Here is a 16247-nt window from a genome sequence, read left to right as displayed (position 1 = left end):
TTTTGTTTTTCTGGACGGCCCAAATACAACAATTTTTAGTGGCGCAAATCCAAATGAATGACAAACATGTAATGTTCAACCTCACTACTGTCTACAAAGTATACAGATTTAACAATGGAATATCACTTCTCACCCACCAGATTGAAAAAAAAAGAAAATAATAAATATGTATTTTTAAAAATAATACTGCTAGAGGAAAGAACACTCTCATACACTGCTGGTGCAAATGTAAACTGTTACTGCCTTTTTGCAGAGCAATTTAGCAATATAAATATACATATGGTTCTGCAGTAATTCTATGCCAGATAAACTATTGAATAGAAGGAAAGGACCATTCAATTAAAGTGTTTGTACAATAGTGTTGATTACTACCTTCAACAGAAGTAGTTCAGTGAAATATACTTTGGAGCCATACTGACTAGTTTGTCGACTACTGGCTGTATAGCCTTGGGCAAGTTTCTTACCCATGCCTGCTCAGTTTCCTAAAATGGGGAGAATAGCCTAACCCTTCAGTAGTTTAATACACATGAAGTGAAAAAAAAAAAAAAAAAAAAACTTAGCGTATGATAAATACTCAATAGGTGTTAGCTATTATTGTTTACACTGGCAAAAAGTAAAAAGCATTTTAACTATCAATTAGGGATATAGTTAAATAAATTGATGTTACCTTCATAACCATGAGCTATTATACAACCATTTATAATAATTAATTAAATCTATATTAAAAATTACACAAAATAGTGAGCAATAAAAGCCAGATACATAAACATAAACATATATATACACATACCCATACACACACACACACACATATATATATATATATAAAAAATATGATTCCACTTTTCTAAGACAATTCATTCAACAAATATTTATTGAGCACCTATAATGTTCAAGACACTGTTCTAAATATTTGGTTATATTCTATGTACTGAACATAACATATGATTATATGAATTTGTATGTGATTGTACAATGAACAAGATTTGGGATGAATACAAGTTAAGCTTTTAGGACTGGCTAACTTAGAGATGAAAGTGATTAGAAAAGAAGATGAAACTAGGCAAAAAGACAAAAGAAGATGTCCATAATAAAACAGCATGTATAATATGATCCTATTTACATAAAACTGTGTGTGTGTGTGTGTGTGTGTGTGTGTGTGTGTGTGTGTCCGCATGAAAAGATGGTCATCAAAATGTTGACTATGTTATGTTACCTTTCAGTATAGAGACATTTCAAAGTATGGCAATTAAATAGCAATATGATTGTAAGTCAATCACAATATACATCATTTTTCTTTAACATCTTTGGAAATCTGAACATAGATATGTAAATAAATAGAATATGTACTCAAATGACACTAAAAGGGGAAAGAAAAACTGACATCTCCAAAGGGTTTCTTAACACAAATCTAGACTAGATTGGGAAAGTCCTTGGATCTCAGCACTTCTTTATTTTTTATTTTTCAAGACGAAGTCTCACTCAATTGACATTGCTGGAGGGCAGTGGCGTGATCTCAGCTCACTACAATCTCTGCATCCCATGTTCAAGCAATTCTCCTGCCTCGGCCTCCTGAGCAGCTGGACTACAGGTGCCCACCATCATGCTCAGCTAATTTTTGTATTTTTAGTAGAGATGAGGTTTTGCCATATTGGCCATGCTGGTCTTGAACTCTTGATCTCAGGTGAGCTACTCACCTCAGCATTCCCAAGTGCTGGGATTACAGGCAGGCCCTTTTAGGCCCTTTTTGATTGTGACTTCTCCCTATTTTGACCCTTTTTTTTTTTTCTTTGAGACAGAGTCTTGCTCTGTCATCCAGGCTGGAGTGCAGTGGCACAATCTCAGCTCACTGCAATCTCTGCCTCCTGGTTCAAGCAATTCTCTGCCTCAGCCTCCCAAGTAGCTGGGATTACAGGTGCCCGCCACCATGCCCACTAATTTTTGTATTTTTAGTAGAGACGGGGTTTCACCATCTTGACCAAGCTGGTCTTGAACTCCTGACCTCATGATCCACTCGCCTCAGCCTCCCAAAGTGCTGGGATTATAGGCATAAGCCACTGCACCTGGCCTCTTTGTCCTCTTAAGCAATCTAGACCCACATGCAGCCACCATCATCTTCCTGTGGGAAATGTGCTCCACCTGTTCTTACCCTGCTTATTCATTTTCCCATGGAAAGCACAAATTGGCCTCAAACAACTCTCCTTTGGAATTAGAGACCTTAATTCTCACAGTAACCAGAGGGTAGAGGGGAAAGAGTAAGGGTGAGATTTAACAGTGTCCTTGGAGAATGCATTATCTCTCATTAAAGCAAGCAGGCAAATGGCAAATAAATGTGGTTTATTTTTAACATTTTTACACTCACTTATCACAGATAAAAAGTAATTTTGCGCCGGGCGCGGTGGCTCAAGCCTGTAATCCCAGCACTTTGGGAGGCTGAGGCGGGTGGATCATGAGGTCGAGAGATCGAGACAATCCTGGTCAACATGGTGAAACCCCGTCTCTACTAAAAACACAAAAAATTAGCTGGGCATGGTGGTGTGTGCCTGTAATCCCAGCTACTCAGGAGGCTGAGGCAGGAGAATTGCCTGAACCCAGGAGGCGGAGGTTGCGGTGAGCCGAGATCGCACCATTGCACTCCAGCCTGGGTAACAAGAGCGAAACTCCGTCTCAAAAAAAAAAAAAAAAAAAAAAAAAAGTAATTTTGCAGTGATCTACTTTCTTGCAAACTATTTTGTTTTTTAAATAATCTAGATAGGATTTTTCAAATACATAGGGTCGACACATTTTTATTTTCTTTTTTAAAATTTTATTCTAGGTTCAGGGGTACGTATGCCAGTTTATTATATAGATAAACTCGTGTCATGGGGGTTTGTTGTACAGATTATTTCATCACCCAGATACTAAACCTAGTACCCAATAGTTATTTTTTCTGCTCCTCTCCTCTCACCCTCCACCCTCAAATAGGCCCCAGTGTCTGTTGTTCCCTTCTTTATATTCATGAGTTCTCATTATTTAGCTCCCACTTATAAGTGAGAACATGTGGTATTTGGTTTTCTGTTGCTGAATTAGATTGCTAATGCAATCTAATTTTTATTTTTATTTTCTAACATACATTAGTTGCTTTTCATCCAGACAACTTCATGGAAAAGTCTGAAATTCTAAATATATCTAACAACATCAATAACAGTAATAATACCCGTGGCTGTAAAAGTAAGCCCTCTTCTAACTCCAAGTGATTTCATAATGAAACAGGTATCTAGTCAAGCACACACACACAAATAATGTAGTCTAGCTGTAAACTAATTATCTATAATCAGTCATAAAAATATTATAATTATATTATTAGCCTATCTTTAGAAAAGCAATGTATTGATAAAAGTGAATTTTTCTTCATGAAACCCAGGAACCCTTGGAATCTAGAGAGAGACCAGACTTAAGACACATTCAGAGTAAGTCTTGAAATGTTTTCTGCTGTGCAGCAGGATGTTTCCTGTCGTCAGCACCTGGATGAAATATCTTTACAGGATACCCACCTTTTTTAGCCAAGGCCACACTTAGCAAATTCTGTGAAGAATAAGATATAATGTACTGTTCTGGCTGCTATCCAGACATTCAATCTTAGATAAGACTTAACCAACTGGTTTCTTTCATGGTAAAATGAGAGTTGGGTTAGATTACTGTTCCTCAAACTTGAACCAGCCTCACAATCACATGGAGGGGTGGCCCCACTCTCAGTTTATAATAGTCTAGTAGGCCCTGAGAATTTGCAGCCCCCCAACAACAAAGAATCATCAAACCCAAAGTATTAATAGTGCCAAGGTTGAATCACTCTGACCTGAAGGTGTTCTGAGTTGCTGTTATTCTACTTTAAAGAACCAGTAAGTGCCTTTCAAGCATGCCATGAAAGCAACGTTATTTTCCACTTTTTAAAAAACATCAGCCTATTTAGGGCAAAACTAGCTTGGTATGAAAAGCCAGAGTTTCCAGATGGCTGTTCATTATTATGCTGGGCTCCTCCGTGGACAGATCTCCATTTTCCTCCACCATATCATTGTGGAATTCTGTTGCCTCATAACCTGAACAAACATTGGGATTTGTACATACAGTGGACGCTTTGGGTCAAAAGACACTCATTACTGCCTGAATATTAGTCTCTTCCAGCCCCAAGCCAATAAAACATTCATATTTTCATTGGGAATCTAGCCTCTCCTACAACTTACAGGCAATCTTCCCTCCTTCTCTTTGTGATTATTCTCATTGATAAAGACTAGCTTTGATATAATTTTCAGTTAGAACACTCTTCCCCCTAAAGGAATGCTGAAATACATTTCATGATATGAGGTTCCACCATAGCAACAGAAGGCTCTTTAATGCATGCATGAATATTCAGGATTTAATTAGTGGCATGTGAAATGTATTGATACTGCTGAGACTTATTATTTTTATGCTAATAGAAAAACAAATTACAGTATTTTATTTGTAAACATAACACTGAAAGAACATTTGAACTTTTCTGGAAAGCAAATCTTTAGTCATTTGTTGAAGCTATATGCCTTTCCCATCTTTCAGATGGCAGTAACTGCAGATGGCCTGTAATAAAATGAACATTTGGGGTAAAGTATTTTAAACATTTAATAGATTTATATTTTTAAAAGTGATTTTATGATGTTAATAAGATGGTGGCATTGCTTCTTCATTGCTTCAAATAGTCTAATTAAAAAATCTAGCTACCTGACACTGGGAAGTACATAAATGCAGGCTTTAACGTAATACTTTATCATCCAACAGTGATTTTAACCTCTTTTTGTTTACCATTCCCTTTACTATGTGATGAAATATGGACTCTTTCCTCAGAAGAGCACATTTTTGCATATACATAATAGCACTCTTCCATGGAATCCCTAGAGGACCAGGCTACCAGTTTAGGGGAACTTTCCTTAAAGCAATGTGAGAGGAGCGTCTCAGAAGCCTGACTCTGATGTTATAAGCACCAGAGTGCCCTGCTCTTAGAGTTCCCCAGGGAAAACAGAGGTGATGGAAGGACTCTTTACCTTTAATAAATAAGCATATGCCTTCTTCTACAGTTAAAATTTCAGTATGATTAAGTAGTTACATGGAACTGTACTTCTCAAGACTCCTTCGACTGCTACTATGCACACACATACACACATACAATCTTTGAACGAGATTGTATAAATAGGCTTTACATATCTTAGATGACATATTGTACCTTATATAATTATATACATGTTTATTAATGTATAACTATTTTATATTACGTTCATAAAATACATGTCTATTACATATACAAAATTATAGATATATAATGCTGCATATATTTATGAAACTTGCTTTTTATGTGGAATATTTTGTTTTTAGATATATTCATCTTGAATCCATGTAATGCTAGTTCATTCATCCATGGTAAATAACTTTTGAAATTAGTTTATAAAAGACATTGGGTAAATAACTTTTGAAATTAGTTTATAAAAGACATTGTAGCTTCCATCTTTGTTGCATTCTCTCTCCCTCTCTCTCTCTCTCTCTCTCTCTCTCTGTCTCTCTGGGATCACTTATTCTGGGGAAAGCCAGCTGTCGTGTTGTGAGCAGTCCTGTGGTAAGGAACTGAAACCTGTCAATAGCCATGTGAGAGAGTTTGGAAGCAGCTCATGTAGTTCAGTCAAGCTGTCTGATGACTGCAGCCCTACCTAATTTGCAGGCTCCTGAGAGACCCCAAGCTGCAATCTCCCAGCTGAGCTGCTCACAAATTCCTGACCCTCAGAAACTGTACAAATGTTTAAGTCGCTAATTTGGGGGATAATTTTTACATAGACATAACTAACACAATATTGAAGCAAATGTAAGCATTTATCAAAATATATGCTTTGGTGGGGATATAGACATGAAACTTTTTCTTAGTAGGAATAGTTTTCTCTGGTTCCTGCCACTAGAGGGCAAATGGTCACAAATGATGGATGGTTTTTTCTATTTCTCTACAACTCAGATGTGCGATGCAAAAATTCTTAGAGATCATTTGCTCTGTTGCCTGAAGTAAGTATACAAATGCCCATAGGCATTAGCTTAGTTGTTCAAGCTCACACAGGCTAGGTCTTACCGTACAAACACAGTTGCAGTTAATAACATACAAATCAGTTATTTTTATTATTTTAAATTTTTGTGAGTACATAGGTGCATATATTTATGGGGGTACATGAGATGTTTTGATACAGGCATGCAATGTGAAATAAGCACATCATGGAGAATGGGGTTTCCATTCCCTTGAGCACTTATCATTTGAGTTCCAAACAATCCAATTACGCTCTTTAAGTTATTTTAAAATGTACAATTATTATTGACTCTAGTCACCCTATTGTGCCAAGCAGCTATTAATTAATGCTGCTATTTCTGAAAGTCACTAGGTACAAATAAAGAAAGCTATTTTTTATCTTTTTTGTTTCAACTAGCATGTTAACATTCCTAAGACCACAAAACTTATAACAACTATTCCTATTTATTGGGTACCTATTATGAACAACTTATTATACATACGTGCTACATGCCTTTTCACTTAATCTATATAATGAAGCTGTGAAACTTACGACTATCAATGCATGAGGGTCAGGGTCTTGTCCAAGGACACATAGCTAGAAAGAAGGGAAAAAGAAATTAATTCTGATAGAGGTTAAATCTCTCTGCAATATTTTTCTTAGGGGACAACTCATAGCCTTTGATTCTATCAGAAGTTTGTTGCTTCTGGAAACCTTTAGCATGTTGAAACATTTAAATGATTGCCATATAACATTGGAAGAGAAAATAAAAGATTTTGATGACTCTCCTTCCTTTTCTCCCTGAAATATATATTTCTCTCTCTCTCTCGCTCTCTCTCTCTCTCTCTCTCTCTCTCTCTCACACACACACACACACACACACACACAGCCTCCTTCCTTCATTCTAGAGGACCAGCTGTGTGATACTGGTTAGCCTTCCTAGAGCTTCATATTGTTGCACCTTCTTCATTTCTAAAATAAGAATACACCTACCTCCTTTAAGCTCACAGCAGGGATGCTGTGATAATTAATGAAAAAATCTTCATGAATCTCATGTGATTTCGCAGAAGACAGGAGTTTAATAAAGCTGAAGAATCATTATAATGATAATTAGTCATATTTTAGGACAGATGGGCAAGTGTCTGGAGGTGGTGGCTTAGCTGGAGCTGTTACCACACCAAAGCAATAAAGTAATGTCAATGTGTCAGTCACATCAAGTTAGGCACAAGAAGGGTGCAATAGCAGCTTACTTCACACACTGCTTTGTTCATCATTCCTGCCTGGCACAGACTGGGACAGAGTTACAGCATTTCCAAGACAGATAGGCAGTTCGAGAATAACCATCTCATTATTGTCGCATATAATCTCCAAAGAATAGCCACCATCGATAGCTTCCTTCCTTGATATGCATGTTACTCCTCACACCCGGAGAGTGAGTCTACCCCCTTGAATCTGGCCTGGCCCTGTGACTTGTTTAGATCAATAGAATACTGTGGCTATGACTCTGCTAATTCTAGGTCAAGCTTTTAGAAAGACCGGCAGCTTCTGCTTCCTCTATCTTGAAAGAAAGCAGCAGGATAAGCAGTTCAAATACTCTGAGCCCATCTCACTATGAGAGTGCCCAAGCTAGCCATGTAAAAAGAGGGACAGAAACATGCCTGGCCAGCTCTTGGATATTCCAATCACCCCAACTGAGGTTTTGGACATGAGTGAGTGAAAAAGCAATTTTAGACATTTCAGCTTCAGTAGATACCACGTAGAGCAAAAGACCTGTTCAGTCCAGATTGTTTTTAAGCCATTATGTTCTGGCAGGTTTCATATACAGTAATAGATATTTGAAACACCCATCAACATTTAAAATAAGGTCATATATCTCTTGATCTCCTCTCTTTGCTAAATGAAGTAGAACATTTCTTCAGAGAAATGAAATAAGGGAAAAACGGTAAGAATTTGATACAATGGAGCGGGTAATTCCTTTTCAGAGGATACAAATTTTAGTTTTATAAAAGTCCTATTAAGATAGAGCAGTTAACCTTTCTTTGTTCACTCATGCATTCATGCACAAATATTTTTTGAATAAATGTGTTGCTTACTATACATAGAAAGTCTCCAAACTATGATGGTTAGATTTTCTGATGGTACCCAGAAAGTCAAAAAATTTAAGTCTAACCATCATAAATTGGAGAGCCATTCTGTTTTTCACTTTCAGTACAGTAGTCAATAAACTGCATGAGACATCAAACATTTTATTATAACATAGGCTTTGTGTTAGGTGACTTTTCCCAGCTGCAAGCCAATAGAAGTGTCTGAGCACATTTAAGATAGACTAGGCTAAGTTCTGATGTTCCATAGGCTAGGCATATTAAGTATTTTTTCAATTCAGATTATATTTTCTAACTTATGATGCATTTATCAGGACACAATCCCATCATAAGTTGAGGAACATCTGTAGGGCTAAATGAGATAGATAAGGTCCCTGATCTCATAGTGCTTATATCCTAATTCGGGAAGACAACTAACAAGAACCAAAACAAAAAGACAATTTCAGTTGGTGATAATGCTATTAATCTGGGGAAAGGTAATGTGATAGCTTTATCAGAGTCTTTCTAAGGGTTCCCCACAATGCATCAGCAATAAACAACAGAAAAAAAAAAAGAAAGAAAATGTTTACCCTGAGATTGTAATACAGTTGAATTATCTGTAACCTAATTCGCAGTTTCTTGGTTTGAGTAAACACAATTCATGGTGTGGGCGGGGCTTTTCCATTTGGAGTCTTGAGTTTCAGCTTTGTTAACACTGAAACTGATCTGGTGGGGCAGGTTCTTTTTCTCCTACCTTATTAGCTTTTAGGGAGGTAAAAATGGCACGAGCTAGCACTGGAGGTACAGGTACTTTGCTGGCCAACAGGTTGTCTATTAACGCAGTAGCTAAGACAGAGCCATTGATGTGCTCAAAGTAAGTTTGATGGGCATGTTGGTTGATTCTGTGATGCACCTATGAGTGCATATGCCTTTTTGGTGGGACAATTTATTTTCCTTTGAGTAATGGAATTGCTGGGTCAAATGGCAGTTCTGTTTTAAGTCCTTTGAGAAATCACCAAACTGCTTTTCACAGTGGCTGAACTAATTGACATTCCCACCAGGAGTGTTTAAGTGTCCCTTTTTCTCCATAGCCTCACCAGCATCAGTTGTTTATTGACTTTTTAATAATAGCCAGTCTGACTGGTATGAGATGTTTTCTCATTGTGGCCTTGATTTGCATTTCTCTGATGATTAGTGATGTTGAGCATTTTTTTGTATGTTTGTTGGCCACTTGCATATCTTCTTTTAAGAAGTGTCTGTTCATGTCTTTTGGTCTCTTTTGAATGGGGCCTCTTTTGTTTTTTTCTTGTTGGATTGTTTAAGTTCTTTGTAGATTCTGGATATTAGACCTTTGTGAATAGTTTGTGATTATGTCATCCCATTCTGTAAGTTGTGTGTTTACTCTGTTGATAGTTTCTTTTGCTGTACAGAGCTCTTTAGTTTAATCAGGTCTCACTTGTCAATTTTTATTTTAGTTGTGAGGGTGGATTAAATAATAAAATGTGGTACATACATGCTATGGAATACTACGCAGTCATAAAACAGAAAAAAATTATGTCCTTTGTAGCAACATAGATGCAGCTGTGGGCCATTATCCCAAGCAAATTAATGAAAGAAAAGGAAAACAAATACCACATGTTCTCACTTACCAGTAGGAGCTAAACACTAGGTACTAATGGACATAAGATGGCAACAATAGACACTTGAGACTGCTAGAAGGACAAACAGTTTGAAAAACTAACTACTGGGTACTATTTTCAGTACCTACGTGATGGGATCAATCATATTCCAAACCTCAGCATCACAGAATATTTCCATCTAACAAAACTGTACATGTAGCTCCTTAATCTAAAATAGAAGTTGAAAATATTTCTCAAAATGAAAATAAGTTTGAATTGAGAGAGAGAATCAAGGAACTAGATATTTCACAGTCCTATATTTCTGCAAGGCTTCAGTTGCTTATTTTCTTCTGAAGAAAGAGCATTTTTCATAAGAGAATTGAAAAAACCACTCTTCTCTCACAAACATAGCATGGTTCTCCGTGATATCCCATGAATCTTCTGTTGAGTCCTTTCCACATTCTTTTGAAATTAGCAATGACTTCCTTGAAAGAGGGTATATACCCAAAGGATTATAAATCATTCCACTATAAAGAAATTTGTACATGTATGTTTATTGCAGCACTATTCACAATAGCAAAGACTTGAAACCAACCCAAATGCCCATCAATGATAAACTGGTAAAGAAAATGTGGCACATATACACCATGAAATACTATGCAGCCATTAAAAAGGATGAGTTCATGTCTTTTGCAGGGACATGGTTGAAGTTGGAAACCATCATTCTCAGCAAATTAACACAGGAACAGAAAACCAATCACCACATGTTCTCACTCATAAGTAGGAGTTGAACAATGAGAACACATGGACACAGGGAGGGAAGCATCACACACTGGGGCTTGTCAGGGAGTGGAGGGCTTTGGGAGGGATAGCATTAGGAGAAATACCTAATGTAGATGATGGGTTGATTGGTGCAGCAAACCACCATGGCACGTGTATATCTATGTAAAAAACCTGTACATTCTGCACATGTATCCCAGAACTTAAAGTTAAAAAAAAAAAAAAGGAAACTCTGTCTTAATTTCTTTGCTTATTTATCCTCTCACACAATATCCTGCCCATAATACATGCTGAATAAATATTTGTTAAATAAGTGAATGTCAGATAAAGACATTTGTCTGCATCCAAAACCCAGCTTAGCAATCTACTAGCAGTATGACCTTGGTCAAGTTACTTAATTACTCTCAACCACTACATTGTTACTCTAAAATGAATATTAAGTTTTCAAAATGGAGACTGTGGATAAATTAGAATAGACACTTAGCCATTGCTAATTAATGCTGGCAACACTGTGTGTGTGTGTGTGTGTGTGTGCGTGTGTGTGTGTGTAATGCATATATATATATATATACATGTATATATATTAGTTGTAGTTGTATTGTATATTTGAATTTCAATCATTTGTAGGCATATATATATACATGCATACATACCTTTGTATGCCTACAGATGATATATATGTGTATGTATAGACACATATATATACAAGCATATATATACACATATATATACGTGTGTGTGTGTGTATATATATGCACTCAAGTATACACACACACACACACACACACACACACACACACACATATTTATGCCTGCAAATGTAATCTTTCCCTCATAGAGGTTATTTGCCTTTAGATAAAATCTGAGAAAAGTGAAGATCATTACTGTTAGAATTCAATTTGAATGTATTTTTATTTAAATACTGACTTTTTAAATCTTGTTTTCTTCTAAGACAAATTTCTTATTTGGCCAACATTAACTTGCAATGCCTATGTATCTATTATAATTTACCAAAAGCCACCACTTTAAAAACTTAATAATATTAATTTTAAAATAATTATGTGGTAGTTGAAGTTTATTAGTGGAAAAGCAGCAGAAGGACAGAGGAAAGAAACAGCAAAGTTGACTTATTTTACAACCTAAAGGTCTAATGCCGGAAGACCTACCCTTACAATGCCTATTCATGAAAAACTCATTGAAAAGTCCAAATGATACTAATGAGATAAGTTAAATGTTCTTGCCTACAAAGAACCCCAGTAGAAATTTTACAATAAATTTGTCTTCAATTAAAGGTAATAGGATAGAGAAAGGAAATAAATCACATAAATTAAAAGTTTTTGCCATTTTTTATGTTGGTCACATATTTGTGGACTAAGTAGATGAGGAATTATTGATACAGAATTTAACAAAATTCAGTGATATTATAATTATAATTTTAGAGCATAGTGTTTATTTGGCAAGATGAGAACACTTAGGGGTTGGATGCACCAGTGTTTAAAAATGAATGATAATGAGATAATATTTTGGTTAGGATAATCAGCTTAACGTCAAGAGCCATTTGCTTAGACTATAATTTCACAGGAAATATAATGCTAACATTCAGTTTATAGAATAATCCCTTTAAGTGGTAGAAAGTATAGCCTTTAAGAAGATTCCAACCTCTTCTTTTTTAACTTCTAGGGAGAGCTTTATCTGCTCTCAAAAGGTCTTAAAATAACTATCTGATCTTTCAAAATCTGTATCAGTCCTAATTCTAGGGTGCCTCATCCTTCAATGAACCTAAAAGTTTGTAAATAGATTTATAAATAGCGACAACAAGTGATTCCTCTTTCTAAAATGCATTCTTACCTTGGCTAACAAATAACTGAAAGATTTTCAACTACTTGCATATCCTTTTAACCAGGCAATCTGAGGGCATTCTCTAGCCCTCAGTCATCCAAATAGCAACTTATTTGGAATAAAAGTAGAGAGAACATTATCACCATAACCTTACAAACACTGAGACCATCCCACAGAAGTAAGCTGGTAAAAACATAAGATAAACAACGATCCTAAAGATATGCCAAAAATAAAACACGGCGTTTTTATCATTGAACTTCAGTGGGATATATGGTACAAAATGGAGAATATGAACTGGTTACACATTCCATATCACTCTAAACAGCTCAGTGAAGATTCCTTGGGATTTCTTATGACAGATACTGTTTCAGTTTCTCTAGCTCTCAACTTAAAAGCATGTGTTTGGTTCAATCCCCACCCAGAATTACTGGGTTTATATCAGTGTCACGTAACCAATGTCTTCCCAGATACTGGAACATGTTACTGAAAATATCTTTATTTTACACAGGAGGGGTTTACACACAGGAGGGGTTTAAATGATTCTTAGTCCTCAGAAAGTGTATAATGAGGGGGTCAGGAATGGTACAGGTAGAAAAATGTTCTCTTAGTGGAATGTAGTATTGACTCTTCACCCAATTTCTGCAGATGATCTAAATAACAATTGCCTTAGAGATGCTGGTAATTTGAAACAAAAATTACCATCTCTATCAGATGTTGGCTAGCATCTCCATGTGATGGTGTTGCTATGTTTTGATTAAAATGAACTCTTAGCTAATTCCAAAATTTATTTTTCCCCTTAAATAAAAAAGTATTATTACAATTTAGATTTTTTTTTTTTTTGACCTGGAGTTTCACTCTTGTTTCCCAGACTGGAGTGCAATGGCACAATCTCAGCTCACTGCAACCTCTGCTTTCCGGGTTCAAGTGATTCTCCTGTCTCAACCTCCCCAATAGCTGGGATTACAGGCATGCACCACCATGCCAGGCTAATTTTATATTTTTAGTAGAGATGGGGTTTCTACATGTTGGTCAGGCGGGTCTCAAACTCTCTACCTCAGATGATCTACCCACCTTGGCCTCCCAAAGTGCTGGGATTACAGGTGTGAGCCACTATAACTGGCCTAGAATATTTTTAAAAAGCAATATAGAATGCTACATTGATTTAGGGACAAATAGAACATCAATATCTTTTAAAAATATTTTAAAAATGTGTTCACGTGTGTGTGTGTATGTGTGTGTGTGTGTGTGTGTGTGTGCATGTGCTCGTATGTTCAAATCCCAGGATCACTAAATCTCAATGGACAAAGACTATTTAATATGTAATCCTGCTAGGGTAGGTAGTTAGGCAGTCATGAACAGTACAGGAAATGGTCCCCTCACCATTCAGGAATGTCAGGTGACATCAGGTGATGGTTAGGTAGTCGTTAAACTGTCTCTCTAAAATAATAATTGGTCACACCTGGTGCCAGGGAAAGGCAGTCTCTCAGTACATGAAAGATACCCAAAGCTGGTGGTCAGCAGATTCCCAATAAGATTTCAGAAGCTGGGCAAGTGGGTTCAAGCATGCACACTAAGAGGCAAAATGGCAGAGTTTAACTCATATATAACCTTTCTCTAGGAACACTTGACCGGTAAGGAAAAAAATGCCTCAAGTGAGCATGCATACAATTTCAGTGAACACACTGCATGCAGCCCCTCCAAAATGCTGGCAGGCCAGTGCACATGTAGAATGCCAACCTATAAAACACCAAGTCAAAGGTAAAACTGGGCGCTTGAATCTCTCAAGTTGCCTGCTTGATCCTCCTCCAAGTGGATTTTACTTCCTTTCATTCCTGCTCTAAAACTTTTTAATGAACTTTCACACTTGCTTTAAAATTTGCCTCAGTCTCTCCCTCTGCCTATGCCCCTTAGATGAATTGTTTCTTCTGGTGGGGCAAGAAGTGAGGTTGCTGCAGACCTGTATGAATTCACTGCTGCTGACAATCCCAAAATTTCTTTGTTAGTGTATCCAAATAGTATCCATGCAGCAGATACATTTTCCCACAAACATTTGTGAAAAGAAAATTAAACCTCAGGACCTCAATTCACTATGCCAAAGAGAAAAAATTAAAACTGAAAAATTAAAAGGAAAAAATTAAACAGTCATGCAAGAAGCTGCCTTTCCTTTTGTTCCTAAGCAAACAGCTACAGAAAAAAGGTTAAAGAACTCCGCAGGTAGCCACTCTATGTTCACCTTATCTTATGTAAAGTGCCACAAGATGAATACATAATTGACTGTTCCCCTACCTGCTCCAATTTTCTTGGAACGTATGGGTAACTATACCCTTATTTCTCTCCAGTCCACATTTACCCTTTTAAGTATTGAAGCCCTCAAATTCATCTTTGGAGAAAGGCACAGACCACAAATTGTTTCTGTGATTCCATGTTTTCTTCTTCCAGGTATGTCCTTAACCTGAGCAAAGTAAACTAAATTGATTGAAACCTGTCTCAGATACTTTTGGGTTTACACATTGTAGGTCTACAATGTACAAATTACCTGCATATTGTCGGAGACATAGTTCTTGCCCTAACGGAGCCTCAAATCCATAAATATAGAACTCCAAAGACACATTTTATGTTCTGGGTGGTAGGTACAATCACAGAAGTAAACCTGAGAAGAGAGGAGGGAGCGAGGAAAACCAAGTGGCTTGGAACTTTCTTTGCCAGGTGGTGTGAGAGAGACATGGGCTGCACAGTAGGAGAGCTACAGGGCCTGAGAGTCTTGTGCTACAGAGCAGAGAGCCATTTCAGCCTCATTAGCACTCCTGAAGCAGTTCTGCCACCTCCATAAAAAGAAGCTCCTAAACCTGGCTTAGGGGAATGCACAGGAAAAGCTATCAGTGTTTAGTAGGCAGACTCTTTACGCTGCTGGTCAGAATGTCAAACAAGGGCACCAAGGTGTGACCCAGAGAGACAAAAATCACTGCACTGACCCTGTTTAGGTCCTCTTCTGCATTCTCATTAAAACAAAAAATGTAAACTGAAATCTATCCAAACATAAATTTCACTCAGCCATCCACAGCCCTGGGCTTTATGCCGAATTTGCTGATATCAGTTAGTTACATCTGTATTTCAACGTTTTCAGTAATTCAATTTATTAGGTGACCAGCTTTACCCACTGCCAATTTTCAGATCTATCCAGTTCATCTTTGGTACCAAAATCATTTTAGAGAGACCACTACATAAAGATACAGATGTGTGCCAGAGCTGAAAACAATTTGCTTTACCCTTCTAGGGATTAAAGTTATTTGCCAAGTATAGCCTTAACATTTCGGTGACCAGATTAAGGCATATTATTTTTTTAAGAATAATTTTTCCATTTCTTAAAAAAAAATCCAATATAATGTTGACTAGACGGTATCATGCATTTTTTTAAAAAATCCTCCAATTAATCATATGCACGTGCATATATTTATTTTAAATTGAATGCCTATTTAGATTTTGTTTAGTTACGAAATATTTTAAGCATACGGAAAACTACAGAAACAAAAGTCACTTAGTACCCAGTATCAACAATAACATTTTGTCTTTTTTTCTTTTTTTTTTTTCCAGAATTCCTAACCTTTCAGGCCCAATTACTATTACTATCTTGAGAGTGGAGAGTATCTTTCCCATGCATACTTTTATACTTTTGTTACATCCATGCCCCCTAATATCATACAGTATTGTGTTATGTTGGTTTTAATTGATAAATGCGGTATATTGAGCACATTTTTCAACATGCTTTGTACTTTATATTATTGAGATTTATACATATTGGTACACATGCCTCTCATTTAACTTCTAACATTATATAATACACTTATGTTGTATTGTTATAGATACTTTTAATTATTGTTTCT

This window comes from Saimiri boliviensis, chromosome 7 (genome assembly GCF_048565385.1).
Source record: "Saimiri boliviensis isolate mSaiBol1 chromosome 7, mSaiBol1.pri, whole genome shotgun sequence".
Lineage (NCBI taxonomy): Eukaryota > Metazoa > Chordata > Mammalia > Primates > Cebidae > Saimiri > Saimiri boliviensis.
The sequence above is the reverse complement of the archived record's forward strand: the minus strand, read 5'-3'. Positions refer to the sequence as shown.